Genomic DNA, 16,281 nt, shown 5'->3' on the forward strand with positions numbered 1-16,281 from the left:
CTGGGACGGTGTTACCAAACTCGAGATCTCTAGAAAGTACCCCCCCTATCACGATTATCCCCCAGAATATTTCCCATGTGTGTGTGTAAAATGTATGAGCTAAGAAGAGTGAAAAACTATCTCCATTACGCTGCATGCTCCTCTCTATTTATAGGCGCTTTAGTGGGTCCAGCGAGGTATTGATAATGACTTTGTTGCCCTCAGCTGTAGACTCCCCCGTCACGCCAATTTTCCTTGTAAATCCTACTCATTTCGTCCTTTTCTCTTGCTAGACCATCTCCTTCATTTCTTCCTTGATCTAGCGATTTTCTTCACACACCTGGCTTAGGAAACGTGTTAGACCCAGCAATTTATAACATTTTTTTGCACATTACGATGCATGAAATTAGCCTTATCAAAGGCATAAGGCAAGGAGGTAACTGCCCAGGAGGACATACAAAAGAAACCAGCTGAAGAAAAGAAAAGTAAAGAAAGAAGGAGAAAATCGATCTGAAAAAAATTCCAGATCCAAAAAAAATAGAAGAAGGTATAAGGGTGGCAAAGCCACAAGAAAGAAAACCGAAGAAAATGGTCGCAGATACTTGACCACAAAAAGAGAAAGGAGGAAAAAGGAATAAGGGTGGCGAAGCCACAAGGAAGCTACTGACCAGTTGGAAGCCAACGTCAGAAATTGTCCAGCCGAAGAAGAAGCCCGAGCCAGAAGCCTGAATACACACAGTTCTCCCTCATCAAATAAGTAGTTAGTTTTTGAACCTTAGAGCCTTAGGAACAACTACCCCAAACATTACAAACCAATAGCCCCGTTACAAGCCTTAAAGACCTTCAGGAGCTGCACGTGAGATCTGAGTCCGAAACATCTGTGGTTTAGCATTGAGAGAAAACAGTCCTAACATCCCCTGTGAGGAATGAGTGACTGAGTGAACCTAGTGTTTGACCTAGGATTGGGTGATCCTGACAAGCAGATATACTAACTGGGGAGAAATAGAGGAAAAGGGGGGGCGGCGGAAGTTCAAGGCTGCCTAAGGCCGGATTGCACCTGATCTCGAGGAGAGGGGTGGTTGAAAATATAGTATGTTCTATGTGTTTAAGTTAATTATATGTGTTATGTGTTTGTGTCGTTGTCTTGAGTCTAGTTAGGTAGAGTCGGTCAGGGGGAGTAACCAGGCTCGAATTCGACTTATTTTTTTTTGTTTGTCTTCACGCTTGAGGACAAGCATGTGGTAAGTGTGAGCAGTTTGATAAGTCGTATTCTAAGCCTTGGTTACTGGTCAGTATGTCGTGAAATGCATGTATTATCTACAAAACAGTTGCTCAAGTGTGCAGGATTAAGGGATCCAAATCAGTAGGAGACGATTCAGGTGACGCAAGTGAAAAGGGCACTAGAAGGGTGCAATACTGACCAGGATGCATGCCAGAGAAAAGGCTCGAGATGGAGAAGAAGGATAGCTGGGATGATCATTAACAAGGGCAGAAAAGTCAAAACGTGAAGGAAGTCTACCCTAAAAGCAAGGGCAAGCCTCCCTATAAAAGAAGCCACTTAGAGAGAGAAGAAGAGAGTTCGGTTGGGAGTTCCAAGTTCTCGGTTCTCATACACACTTAGTAGAATTCTTTCTAGAAGATTAGTCCTTCAACATTATCCAATCTCTCGTTCCTCGCCACAGCTATGGTCACTTGACGTCCAAGAGTCTACCGGAGTAGTCATCATCCCACCGTTCCAACCAGTTCGTAGTAGTAGTATAGCAGTTTCACCGCCCGGAGTGGCAAAAACAATCGTTACTCGCTTTCTAATTTAATCTTACTTGCTTTCTTTGTTGGATCTGTGCAAACATTTATCTTTGTTGCCTTTTGAAGTACTTGGTGAAGATCCAAACGTTTTAGTTATGAAATTTCTATTCCGAATGTCCCTTTGGTTCGAGTTTACTTCATTCTGCCTAGGAAAGTTAGATCTAGTCGTTGCTTTTAACTTCTAAGCATTGTCTTATCTAGAGTTGTTGATCTGAGGTTGTAGTTATGTTTCAGTCTAATTTTCGTGCACGAGTCTTTCGTTCTGCATTATAATCACCACCTTGCATGTTAGTCAGTAGAGGTAAACTGCAGTTTTGCCGTTCATTTTAAGTTTGAGCATTTTAATCTATGGATCTTGAGTTTGAAGTTATGAATCTGAGTTTAGTTATGGTGTTTGTGTTCATATGATTTCTGTTAATACTTGGTGAAGAAGAAAACGTCAAAATCAACTTTAGTTTGGACCACTTTACTTTTAAGTTACTTTTACTTTTGTTCCCTACTTTTCAGTTGTACCTTCCAGACTTGTCAGAAAACCAACCAGCCACAAGATATACCTTGTTGTTTAAATTTCCCCTTTTAGTAATTGTCTACTTTTCGTATACCTCTGAGACACTTTGTCTCCTATTTTCACGAACACAACCACATGCCTATTATTTTCACGGCAACTAGTCAGTAGAGTACCATCTTTATTTCTTGCCTAGGTAAATTCTCAACCTAAGCATGGTAGCTAACCAAAAACACCTAGGAAAGTCACCGCAGTTATCCGAACGTGTCCATCCTTGTGGGATTCGACCCTTACCTCCACTATACTAATCAGTAGAAGTGGGTTGAGGAAACTTGTTTGAAATCAGGTCCCGGTTGTCGTACCAACGACTCAGCTGGGTCAGGAATCTGTTCCTGATCAGTTGGATACACTCCCAATTACATACGTTGACCGAGAGAAAACCTGCACCCTTTCAACTCTTCTCTACATTATTATCTCTTTTACTTTATTTTTTCTCCATTATAACTATTTATTTTTAATTTTTCAAAATGAATGTGTATATGACTATTATTATTTAACTATTTATATTTTTCTCTAATTTAACTATTTGAAACGCCTCTATTAATATGGAATGGAGGGAGTATTAAAAATGATATATGGCTCTAATACTAATAATAACGGGTATTAACAGGACTAACGGGTATACCCATACGGGTAGTGGGTATACCCGCTACCCGCAAAACTCTAAAACACACTACCCGATCCCGCCCCATTTCCCGTTATCGTCGGGTATCGGGTACCCGATACCCGGCGGGTAGCGGGTCGAGATGGGAATTACCCATTACCCGCTACCCATTTTGCCACCCCTAATTAGGAACCACTTTCTGGTTCATTCTATTTATTATGTGAGAAGTCCGCCCTTATGAACTTACTGTTTCGTAGGATTATTGTCCCCACAGAGCGGGTGGCGATAATATTAGATACTAGCTTTACAAAATTTGGCAGACCAACCGACGGAGACCATATATAAACTTTCAGTTCATAATGATCGCTTAGATATTTTGGTTATGGTTTTTCATTAATTATCCTTTAGCCTTAAGGCTTATTAAGACTAATTAAATTATGTTCGTATTTAATTGACTGGATAATTAAATCTTTTATTATCTTTAGTATCTTAGTTTAGGAATTAATTAATCTAGAATTTAATTCTTATTCATGTCATACTATAAGATATATCTAAAATAAAGTACATTATTTAAATCTTAATTAGACATGAAAAATTAAATTCATATAATATCCATGTTCAAGATTAGGAAGAAAAATAATTATATTATTTAATGTAATCTTACATATCTATCCTAATTAGAATTCTAGATATATATAATATTTAGGAAACAATTAAATTATTCTTATCTATATCATCTAGGATATAAAATATTCTATGGATATAGAAAATAATCAAAATAATTCTCACATGTATCATGCTCATAACTTGAATAAATCATGCTTTAAGAATATTGAAATCTAAAACATGTTTTTCTACGGAGTAGGAATAAAACCTAGTTAATTCTCCAAACAATTGATGATGGCTAGCAGCTTCTCCACGTGACGCTTTGAATACTAGACCACGAATCTTCTCTCTGGTTCCCGAACTGTACTCCAATATCAGTGTGGGCTGATCTCACCAAAATACTAGGACTTAAATAAAGAAGGCAGAAATTCTACTCTATAAGGGGGGGGGGGGGGACGAAAATCTTTGGTGTAAAAATTATATTTTCCGTCTCCTTTATTCTCCTATTTATATTAAGTTCCTTTTGGGCCTAGACAGGGATCTATGGAAGGTTTTGGATATGGGCTCATCCAATTTACTTTTTACTAATTAAATTGAACCTACAATCAAATATAAGCTTTAATTGGAATATTACGAGCAGCCACTACAGAAGTAATATTGAACTCTCCCCGTCCAAATCCGAAATTATAAGTAATCCGGGTTTCCGCTTTAACTCTCATTTTCCGCGCTTAAGATAAAAATGTCCATTAATTAATTAATTTCTTATTAATTCCAAGAGTGGACTTAGCATGAAACGCTTATTTATTATTCATAGAGTGATCAAACTCCAACTAGCTAGGTTCCGAATAATAAAGCCTTGTTTCGTGCTCCTCTTGAGGACATTATCAAACGAGACTCACCTCGCGCACGATTCAATATAATAGCAATCCTAGCACCGCTAGATATTAATCACCACTACCCAATATATCAGGTTATTGGGTTTCAAAAAATCCGCACCATTTGATAAGTCAAAGTAATGCATAATCAATACCGGATGCTCAATGCTAACCTACAATGATTAAGGAACAAATATTTATCAAGACCTCGCCTTTCAGTAGATAGCCCAAGGACAAGTCTTGCTGTTAGATCTGTTCAGTGCTATACCACACCAATGTCATCTTCGTTAAGTTAACTTATACATTTAAACATGCAATTAACATCTGTTAAATGTAAAACTTAACAACATTATGACAAAAATAATTTGTTTTATTCCTTGGAAAATAAAATAAGAGTTTTACAGTATTCAATCACTCGAAACGTGATTTCTAGTATACAAACTCTAACACAGCCACTGTCGCCTTCCCCTCCGAATGCGTTGTTGCCGCCGCTGTGCATGCACAAGCAGCGGCTATGACATCTCCTCCATGCGGTTACTACACTGCCAGGCAGCCTCCCCACACTCTGCTACGACTGACACCCTTCTTCGACAACACCACAACCACCATCTACTTTCCAAATCAGTAAGAACTTCATCCTAGGTGTTCTAGATTTTTACTTTATTAATTTAGGTGTAAAGTTCTTGTTGTTTTATACATGTAGATGAGAAGAAGCTACAATATTGGAGGTTGATTTGGGGTATGGAACTGTTTTTGTCGACGGCGGTGATGCTGCCTTATGTTAGTTCTCCTATTTCAATAGTTTGGGAAAAATGTTGGTTTCAGGATGCTACTTGTAAGTTTTGACGAAACTTAGAACAATTGTGGTGTTATTGGGAGTTTTTGGTGAAGTATGTGGTACGGTGGTGCCTAGCATGTGTGTCCCTATGTTTCATCTCTAGTGTAAATGGATATGTATGCATAAGAAAGTGAAAGGGGTTTGAAGTTACCTTGTGTGAAGAAAGAACAGAGATATGGTGGGACCTTGGTCTTTGTGTAACTGTGGGGCCTTGATCTTGTGGAACTGCTACATTTTGTTTCTAGTGTGAATGGGTGTATATGCATAAGGAAAAAGAATGAAAGGGGCTTGAGGTTACCTTGTGTGAGAAAAGAACATTGGGATTGTGGGACCTTTGGTCTTGTGAAACTGCACTTCTTTGGATTTTTACTTCGGTTGTATATGGTGAAATATTTGTTGAAAGTGATGGGTGAAAGTGAGAGGTCAAGGCATGTATATACATGCCTTGATTTGGCAAGTAGTCTGTGGCAAATTAAATGCTCCATGTCCAACTCAATCTATGATGATCTTACAAAAATATATTTTGGAAACTCCTTGTAGTAATATTTGAGAGAAGCTTTGTTGGCATTGAATACCAGTCTGATATCCCCTGAGCATTTACTGAAGAAATGATTTCCTTCATTTAATGTTTGCAGTACTTAATTCTTTTTGTTGGTCTTCATCTCTAAATCCTACGGTTAATAGAGTGGAGATTACTGTGCATGTCTCTCTTTTCCACATAGCATTTTGTTAGAGTTTGTATACTAGAAATCACGTTTCGAGTGATTGAATACTGTAAAACTCTTATTTTATTTTCCAATGAATAAAACAGATTATTTTTGTCATAATGTTGTTATGTTTTACATTTAATGGATGTTAATACATGTTTAAATGTATAAGTTAACTTAACAAAGTCTAAGTCTTTGTTTCAGTAGACCGGTTGTGGGCGTCGTCCACTTTAAGGTAATACGGTCAGTTCTAAACAAAGAAAAATATGAATTTCACAACCTAGATGGAATTAGACTACCCATCGAGAAAGGTTGCAATGTCAGTCCGCATATTTCTAAGCCTTACTGAAATAAGATGACATTGGTGTGGTATAGCACTGAACGGATCTAACAGCAAGACTTGCCTTAGGCTATCTACTGAAAGGCGAGGTCTTGATAAATATTTATTTCTTAATCAATGTAGGTTAGCATTGAGCATACGGTATTGATTATGCACTGCTTTGACTTATCAAATGGTGCGGGTTTTTCGTAACCCAATTATCCTGATATATTGGGCAGTGGTGATCGATATCTAGCGGTGCTAGGATTGCTATTATATTGAATCGTGCACGAGCTGAGTCTCGTTTGATAATGTCCTCAAGAGGAGCGCGAAACGAGGTTTTATTATTCGGAACCTAGCTAGTTGGAGTATGATTACTCTATGAATAATAAATAAGTGTTTCATGCTAAGTCCACTCTTGGAATTAATAAGAAGTTAATTAATTAAGTCAATAGCAGACATTAATTAATTAATGGACATATTAATCTTAAGCACGGGAAATGAAAGATAAACGGAAACCCGGATTACTTATAATTTCGGATTTGGATGGGGAGAGTTCAATATTACTTCTGTAGTGGCTGCTCGTAATATTCCAATTATAACTTATATTAAATTGTGGGTTCAATTTAATTAGTAAAAAGTAAATTGGATGAGCCCATATCCAAAACCTTCCATAGATCCCTGTCTGGGCCCAAAAGGAACTTAATATAAATAGGAGAATAAAGGAGACAGAAAATAATTTCTCATTATTGTAATTTTCGAAAATTCCTCTCCCAAGCTGAGGAGATTTTCGAAATCTTCTCCTATTCCAAAAAGGATTTCTTCTGTCTTCTTTATTTAAGTCCTAGTATTCTAGTAAGATCAGCCCACACTGATATTGGAGTACAGTTCGGGAACCAGAGAGAAGATTTGTGGTTTAGTACTCAAAGCATCACGTGGAGAAGTAGCTAGCCATCTTCAATTCTTTGAAGAATTAATTAGGTATTTTTCTGCTCCGTAGAAAAGCATGTTTTAGGTTTTCAATATTCTTAAAGCATGATTAATTCAAGTTATGAGCATGATACATGTGATAATTACGCGAATAGATTTTGTCTAAATAATCTGCTAAATAGATCTGATTATTATGTGATTTATTATGAACGCACGCTTCCGCTGCCAGCACCAACAATTGGTATCAGAGCCAGTCTTTGGCTCTGATTATTTGGATTTAAATTTCGCGAAATTCATGTATGCATGTCTTAATTGATTACGAAGCATGTTCTTGTGTTTTTATTATTTATGTTTATGCATGTTGAACTCAAGAACATTCGAATCATAGAACTTGAATTATTCGAACAAACGAGATGTGCGATTCGACGGCGCTTGCGCCGGGACGAATCGCACTACGTGCGATCGAAGAGGGTTGTCGAGCGAGTGGGAGCCGAGGGTTGACGGACATGGGGCGACGCGCCGGCGAGAATGGGCTCGCGCGCGCCGCCGGCCAAAATCCATCGCAACCCTAGGCGGCGCCCAAACAAGTTCGACAAACGCGTCGATTAAGTGGGAGCTTGGCAGGCGATCGACCGGCGATGCGCTGACGAGGAAGGTCTCGTGCGCAGCGCCGGAGAACCACCGCCGGTGCCGGTGCAACCAAGAAAACGCGCCGATCGAGAACGGATTGATGCGATCACGCGGCGACGTGAACACGAGCGTGGGCTTGTCCACGCCGCCGTCGAGACCGCGGTTCAGGTCCTCCTCGAAGCTGACGGCGCAAAGTCCGTCGACGTCACTACGAGGTGGCGATGCCACCGGAAAAAGTCACAAGAACCCTAACCCTAACCCTAAAACGGAAACCCTAGAACCCTAGTCGCCCGCCACCGGCAATGCACGGCCGAGAGCAGCTGCGCCTAGCGCTGCAGCTGCTGGTTCGCGCGAGGCCGTCGGTTGAGTGGGAGCTCGCCGGAGCATGGCGGTCGCAGGCCGCGGGATGCTCGGCATGACGAAGGGAGTCGCGGCATACGCATGCCGCAGAGGGAAGAGGAGGCGGCGCGCCTTGCGCGCGCGACACCGGTGATGCCGGACGGTGAACTTGCCGTTCCGGCGTGACAATCGCCGGAGAATCTTCGTCATAGATGATCATGCGAACCTTGATCTCGAGATATCGACGAAAGATTATTTTGATGATTATTTAATTCCTAAATTAATAGATATCATTAAAACTAATATTATTTAATGAAATAAAATATTTTGGGAAGATTTCCCTAGATTTTAGGAATATTTGGATTATTTTCTATATCTATGAATATTTTATGTCCAAGATGATATAGATAAGAATAATTTAATAGTTTCCTAAATGAAATATATCTAGAATCTATTATAAGATAGATATATATGTAAGATTACATTAAATAATATAATTAATATTCTTCCTAATCTTGAACTTGGAAATTATATGAATTTGATTTTTCATGTCTAATTAAGATTATAAATAATGTACTTTATTTTAGATATATCTTATAGTATGACATGAATAAGAATTAAATTCTGGATTAATAATTTCTATACTAAGACTTTAAAGATTATAAAAGATTTAATTATCCAGTAAATTAAATACCAACAGAATTTAATTAGTCTTAATCTGCCTTAAGGCTAAAGGATAATTAATTAAAAACCATAACCCAAATATCTAAGCGATAATTATGAACTAATAGTTTATATATGGTCTCCATCGGTTGGACTGCCAAAATTTTGTGAAGCTGATTTTCTAATATTATCGCCACCTACAGAGTAGGGACAATAATCCTACGAAAACAGTAAGTTCATAAGGGCGGACTTCTCAAGTAATAAATAGAATGAACTAGAAAGTGGTTCCTAATATTATCGCCACCTACAGAGTAGGGACAATAATCCTAAGGAACTGCGAGTTTCAGGGTTCAATCAGAATTTATGAGATAGCTTGGTTTTGTTATCAACACATGAACATTGTTATGGGAGTGTGTTGTAGAAATAAAATTCTGTAATGCTAAACCAGATGGTCGTGCTTAGGCAGCATTAGATATGTCGACCTCCAGAGGAGGAAGCTATTGATATGTCGGTGTTGTGACCAGTAAATTGTCGAAATTTTAATGCGTATTAACCTCCAGAGGAGGATACAATTTATTAATTTTGCTGTTGTAAGATTTTGAAAAGTTTTATGGTTAATCTACTCAATTTCCTTACATAAGTTTATGACAAATAGTAAAAATCTTATGTTTGCAGTGCAATAAAATCCGTCAAGATGTCTTTTAATCCTCTTTCTGCCATTCTCAAAGAAAACAAACTCGAAGGCCAAAATTACATCGAATGGAAACAAAACTTGGATATCGTTCTCACAGCCGAAGAGTACAAGTTTGTGCTCACTACTCCACGCCCAGCTGTGCCGGCTGCTAATGCCGCGCAAGCATTGCGAGATGCGCATAGACGGTGGCATAAGGCGAATGAGATGGCTAAGTGCTATATGTTGGCTTCTATGTCATCAGTACTCAAGCATCAGCATTCAGCCATGGAAACTGCCGCCGAGATCATGACAAATCTCGCAAATCTTTTTGGTACTCAGAATCGAACGGCTAAGTCTCAAGCCTTTCGGAGTATCATGACGAAGTCTATGAAGGAAGGCTCGTCTGTGAGGCAACACGTCCTCGAGATGATGAGTCACCTCAACCAGATTGAGGTATTGGGAGGGACGATCGATCCCGAGTCCCAGGTTACTATAATCCTTCAGAGTCTTCCCCCTAGCTTCCAGCAATTCAAGCTCAACTTTGAGATGAACAAGCGGAATTATACTTTGGCAGAGTTGCTGACTGAACTTCAGTCGGCGGAGGACCTTATGGTTCAAGCCAAAGTAGCTATGTTGAGTTTGGCGCCTAATTCCTCTGGCTCTAAGGCTAGAAGAGGAAAGAAAAAGGCACCGAACCAAGTGGCAGTTAAGAATGCTAAGGGAAAGAAGAAACAGCGGGGTGACAAGAAGCAAACTGGAAAATGCTTCAAGTGTGGAGAGAAAGGTCATTGGAAGCCAGATTGTCCTAAAAAGGGCAAGGCTACAGGTATGCACCATGCTCTAGTAGTCGAGTCATGTTTGGCTTTGACATCTACTCATACTTGGGTTATTGATACTGGAGCAACTGATCATATATGTTTTGATCCTGACTTAATGCAGGTGACAAGACGGCTACATGATCGTGAGATTGAGGTCCAGCTGGGCGACGCTACGAAAGTGGCGGCCGTTGCAGTGGGAGATGTTTATTTACGTTTTTCTAGTGATAGATCTTTGATTTTGAAGAATGTTTTGTTGATACCCTCTTTTAGAAGAAACTTAATTTCAGTTTCTAAATTGTCTTTTGATGGATATTCGATTTCTTTTAATGACAATTGCGTTATTAAGAAAGATGGTTCTTATATCTGTCGTGGTATCATGGAAAACAATCTGTACACGATCACTTCTACACAATTTAATCAACGTAAATCAGAACTCAATGCTACATCGAAAATTTCTAAGAAAAGAAAAGAACCTTCAACTTCAATGAATGAAACATACTTATGGCACCTTAGACTTGGTCATGCCAACGAAAGAAGGATTCATGCGATGGTTGATCAAGATCTTATTAAAGGTCTTGAGAAGGAACCGTTTTCGAAGTGTGAGTCCTGTCTCGAAGGCAAGATGACTAAGAGACCTTTTAGGTCAAAGGGGAATAGGGCCAAAGAAGTACTTGAGCTCATTCATACTGATGTGTGTGGACCAATGTCAACCGAGGCAAGGGGTGGTTTTTGATATTTCGTCACCTTTACAGATGACTATTCGAAAATCGGATACATCTATTTGATGCGCTACAAGTCTGAAACTTTTGACAAGTTCAAGGAGTTTAAGGCTAAAGTAGAGACGCAGCATGGTAAGAGTATCAAATGCCTGCGATCTGATCGCGGAGGCGAATACCTAAGTGCCGAGTTTTTGGACTATTTATCAGTAGCTGGGATTGAATCCCAAACGACTGCACCGGGCACACCCCAGCAGAATGGCGTGGCTGAAAGAAGGAATAGGACCTTATTGAATATGGTCCGGTCGATGATGAGTTATGCACGATTACCTGTTTCGTTTTGGGGTCATGCTTTGCTTTCAGCAAACTATCTCTTAGACAACTTACCTTCTAAATCTGTTCCTACTACCCCATATGAGTTGTGGAATGGGCGTAAGCCTAATCTAGAACATCTCAGAGTATGGGGGTGTCCGGCTCATGTATTGGAAAAGGATCCAACTAAGCTGGAGTCTAGGACTGAGGTTTGTGTGTTTATAGGATACCCTAGAGGAACGAAAGCTTATGAATTCTATAGTCTCAGAGATCAGAAAGTGATTGTGAGCACTCATGCCACATTCTTAGAGGAAGACTATATAATGAATCATAAGTCCAGCAGTGAGATAGCTCTTGAAGAGCTAACTCAAGTTACAACTTCCATTAACCAAGAACAATCACCTAGTGTAACAACAATTCCAGAAATTTCAACTAATACTCCAGATATTGTAGTGCCGCGCCGCAGTGGGAGGGTCTCTCATGAGCCCGATAGATACATTGGTTTGGGAGAGTGCATGGATCACTCCTCGGACAGCAATGTACTCGATCCCTGGAATTTTGCAGAGGCGCAGGCAGATGTCGATCATTGCGAATGGGTGAAAGCAATGGATTCGGAACTACAATCAATGGTAGACAAAGACGTCTACGTTTTGTCTGTCCTACCCGAAGGCTGTACTGCCATTGGGAGCAAGTGGATATACAAACGTAAACGTGGACCCGATGGACGAGTTAAAGTCTTAAAGGCAAGACTAGTGGCTAAGGGGTATACCCAAAAGGAAGGCATCGATTACGATGAGACCTTCTCCCCAGTGGCCATGCTCAAATCGATCCGTATACTTTTGTCTATAGCAGCTTACATGGATTGGGAAGTATGACAGATGGACGTTAAGACTGCGTTTCTAAACGGGAGTCTTGAGGAGACCATCTACATGGAACAACCCGAAGGCTATGTAGTAAAGGGCAAGGAACACATGGTTTGGAAGCTTAAGAAGGCCATTTATGGCCTCAAGCAAGCATCTAGATCATGGAACCAGTGTTTCGATCAAACAGTTCAAAAGTTTGGATTCGAAAAATGCCCTAATGAAAGCTGTGTGTATAAGAAGGTTGAAAAAGGAAATGTTGTGTTCTTAGTTTTGTATGTAGATGACATTCTTCTAATTGGAAACAATAAAAAGATGTTGTCATCAGTGCGAACTTGGTTGTCCAGCCAGTTCGAGATGAAAGATATGGGTGATGCGGGACACATTCTCGGTATCAAGGTTCTTAGGAACCGAGGTAAGAGAATGTTGTGCTTATCCCAAGAATCTTACATCGAAACGGTACTTAGACGCTTTAGCATGCAAGATGCCAAGAAAGGTTTCCTACCTTTCAGACATGGCATCCAGTTATCTCAAGAGATGTGTCCTAAGACAGCATCTGAGATAGCAGAGATGAGAAGAATACCATATGCCTCGGCAGTTGGTAGTCTCATGTATGCTATGCTTTGTACTAGACCTGATATCTGCTTTGCTGTTGGCATGGTAGCAAGATATCAATCAAATCCCGGCCAAGGACATTGGACTGCCGTAAAGAACATACTCAAGTACCTTAATCGGACTAAGGACTATGTTCTAGTTTACAATGCAGCCGAGCTCTGTCCTTTAGGATATACAGATTCAGACTTTCAGGCTGATCTAGATTCGAGGAAATCAACTTCCGGATATGTGTTTACCTTAGGAGGTGGAGCTATAGTTTGGAAGAGTGTAAAGCAGAAATGCATTGCAGACTCTACCATGGAAGCCGAGTATGTGGCCGCTTCGGAGGCTGCAAAGGAGGCTGTATGGCTTAAGAACTTCCTTCTGGACTTAGGTGTGGTTACGAATATGCCCAAGAGCATCACCGTTTATTGTGATAATTCTGGTGCTGTGGCAAATTCGAGGGAACCACGGGCTCATAAGGCGAGCAAGCACATAGAGAGGAAGTATCATATCATTCGAGATATAGTGCAGAGAGGAGACATAGAAGTGGTCAAGATTGAGTCAGAAAACAACCTGGCAGATCCTTTCACGAAGGCATTAGCGGTAAAGCCGTATGAAAGCCATGTTGAAGGAATGGGAGTTCGACTAATTCAAGACCTCAATCCGCTTTCAGTATAAGTGGGAGATTTAGACGTTAGCACATTTTTTTTGTATACTCGAAAGTGTTTTGAGTATAAGTGGGAGATTGTTAGAGTTTGTATACTAGAAATCACGTTTCGAGTGATTGACAACTGTAAAACTCTTATTTTATTTTCCAATGAATAAAACAGATTATTTTTGTCATAATGTTGTTATGTTTTACATTTAATGGATGTTAATACATGTTTAAATGTATAAGTTAACTTAACAAAGTCTAAGTCTTTGTTTCAGTAGACCGGTTGTGGGCGTCGTCCACTTTAAAGTAATACGGTCAGTTCTAAACAAAGAAAAATATGAATTTCACAACCTAGATGGAATTAGACTACCCATCGAGAAAGGTTGCAATGTCAGTCCGCATATTTCTAAGCCTTACTGAAATAAGATGACATTGGTGTGGTATAGCACTGAACGGATCTAACAGCAAGACTTGCCTTAGGCTATCTACTGAAAGGCGAGGTCTTGATAAATATTTATTTCTTAATCAATGTAGGTTAGCATTGAGCATACGGTATTGATTATGCACTGCTTTGACTTATCAAATGGTGCGGGTTTTTCGTAACCCAATTATCCTGATATATTGGGCAGTGGTGATCGATATCTAGCGGTGCTAGGATTGCTATTATATTGAATCGTGCACGAGCTGAGTCTCGTTTGATAATGTCCTCAAGAGGAGCGCGAAACGAGGTTTTATTATTCGGAACCTAGCTAGTTGGAGTATGATTACTCTATGAATAATAAATAAGTGTTTCATGCTAAGTCCACTCTTGGAATTAATAAGAAGTTAATTAATTAAGTCAATAGCAGACATTAATTAATTAATGGACATATTAATCTTAAGCACGGGAAATGAAAGATAAACGGAAACCCGGATTACTTATAATTTCGGATTTGGATGGGGAGAGTTCAATATTACTTCTGTAGTGGCTGCTCGTAATATTCCAATTATAACTTATATTAAATTGTGGGTTCAATTTAATTAGTAAAAAGTAAATTGGATGAGCCCATATCCAAAACCTTCCATAGATCCCTGTCTGGGCCCAAAAGGAACTTAATATAAATAGGAGAATAAAGGAGACAGAAAATAATTTCTCATTATTGTAATTTTCGAAAATTCCTCTCCCAAGCTGAGGAGATTTTCGAAATCTTCTCCTATTCCAAAAAGGATTTCTTCTGTCTTCTTTATTTAAGTCCTAGTATTCTAGTAAGATCAGCCCACACTGATATTGGAGTACAGTTCGGGAACCAGAGAGAAGATTTGTGGTTTAGTACTCAAAGCATCACGTGGAGAAGTAGCTAGCCATCTTCAATTCTTTGGAGAATTAATTAGGTATTTTTCTGCTCCGTAGAAAAGCATGTTTTAGGTTTTCAATATTCTTAAAGCATGATTAATTCAAGTTATGAGCATGATACATGTGATAATTACGCGAATAGATTTTGTCTAAATAATCTGCTAAATAGATCTGATTATTATGTGATTTATTATGAACGCACGCTTCCGCTGCCAGCACCAACACATTTACCCTTCTTATATTGGATTAAATCCTTACTTGAGATCCGAACTTGACATGGAATCAAATATAGTTGATATTCTAATCTATTTGAGGATACGGACTTGACATGAGGTTAAATATGGTGAATACTCAACTTATTTTATTATATGGACATGACATGAAATTAAATGTAGTTCATAATTCAACTTAATATAAAATATGTATTAATGTGTCTCCTTCTTTCATGTAGGCAAAGGTTATAGCGTGACCATTGGTGGCTCTTGTCCATGAACCAAGCCAACTTGGTTTTGAAGCATGGCGTTCAACGGCTGTCCGGGACTTACACGTTTTTCTTCCTCCAGCTTGTAATAAATTATATTTAGATAATTCGTAACGTTAGACTTCATCAACTTTCCGCGTGTGTACCGGACATTACAACTTTTATTTGGATTAATATATGTATATGTATTTATTATTCTCACATATGCCTTGGCTCGATCTCCAAATAGCCCAAGGGTTGATTATTTATTACGAAGAGGAATATTCGGTTATATCATAACTATGGTAATGTATAATTATTTATTAACGAAGCTAATTTTAATAATAATAATATCATAAAGCTTTGGGTCGTTACATAGTGGCAGAGTACTCCGTCACTAATGCGAAATAGTCGCTTATGATTTTTGTCACAATAACTTTCGTGACGGAAATTCCGTCACTAAATCTCTTTACTGACAAGTTTACCGTGGCATATGAAAATCTATATCTTTACTGTACTAAAATCAATCAGCAAGGTATCATACGGTTCCAAAAAATCGGTATTTTCAGTATTTTTTCGGTACTGTAAGGGCGGTATTTCAGTATTTTAAATGGACGGTAGTTTTTTTTTTTTTGGGGGGGGAGGGGTTTAGGGTTTTATTTTTTATTCATTTTTATTTTAAATTTTCAATCCATAAATATCCACCATTCCATACTTCAAAATTAATTCCTCATTTTACATCTTTCTTTTTTTCTCTCTCTGTGTAGAAAATGGATCCAACACCGGATGAGAATTTTATCATGGATCAAACCATGGATCTGATGGATCACGTCATAAAGTTGGTTATCGAGGCACTGCCCTACATTGCTCAGGAAGTCGGTTTCCTCCAAATGTCGAGCGCACGTCCCGGGTTCCTTATACGCCGAGCACACATCTCAGGTTACTGAAGAACCGAGTGACACGGCCACTTTTAGCATTGCTGAAAGCCGTCTACAC

The sequence above is a fragment of the Salvia hispanica genome, chromosome 1, assembly GCF_029641045.1.
Source record: "Salvia hispanica isolate PSC_SH4W2 chromosome 1, Shi_PSC_v1, whole genome shotgun sequence".
NCBI classification, from domain to species: domain Eukaryota; kingdom Viridiplantae; phylum Streptophyta; class Magnoliopsida; order Lamiales; family Lamiaceae; genus Salvia; species Salvia hispanica.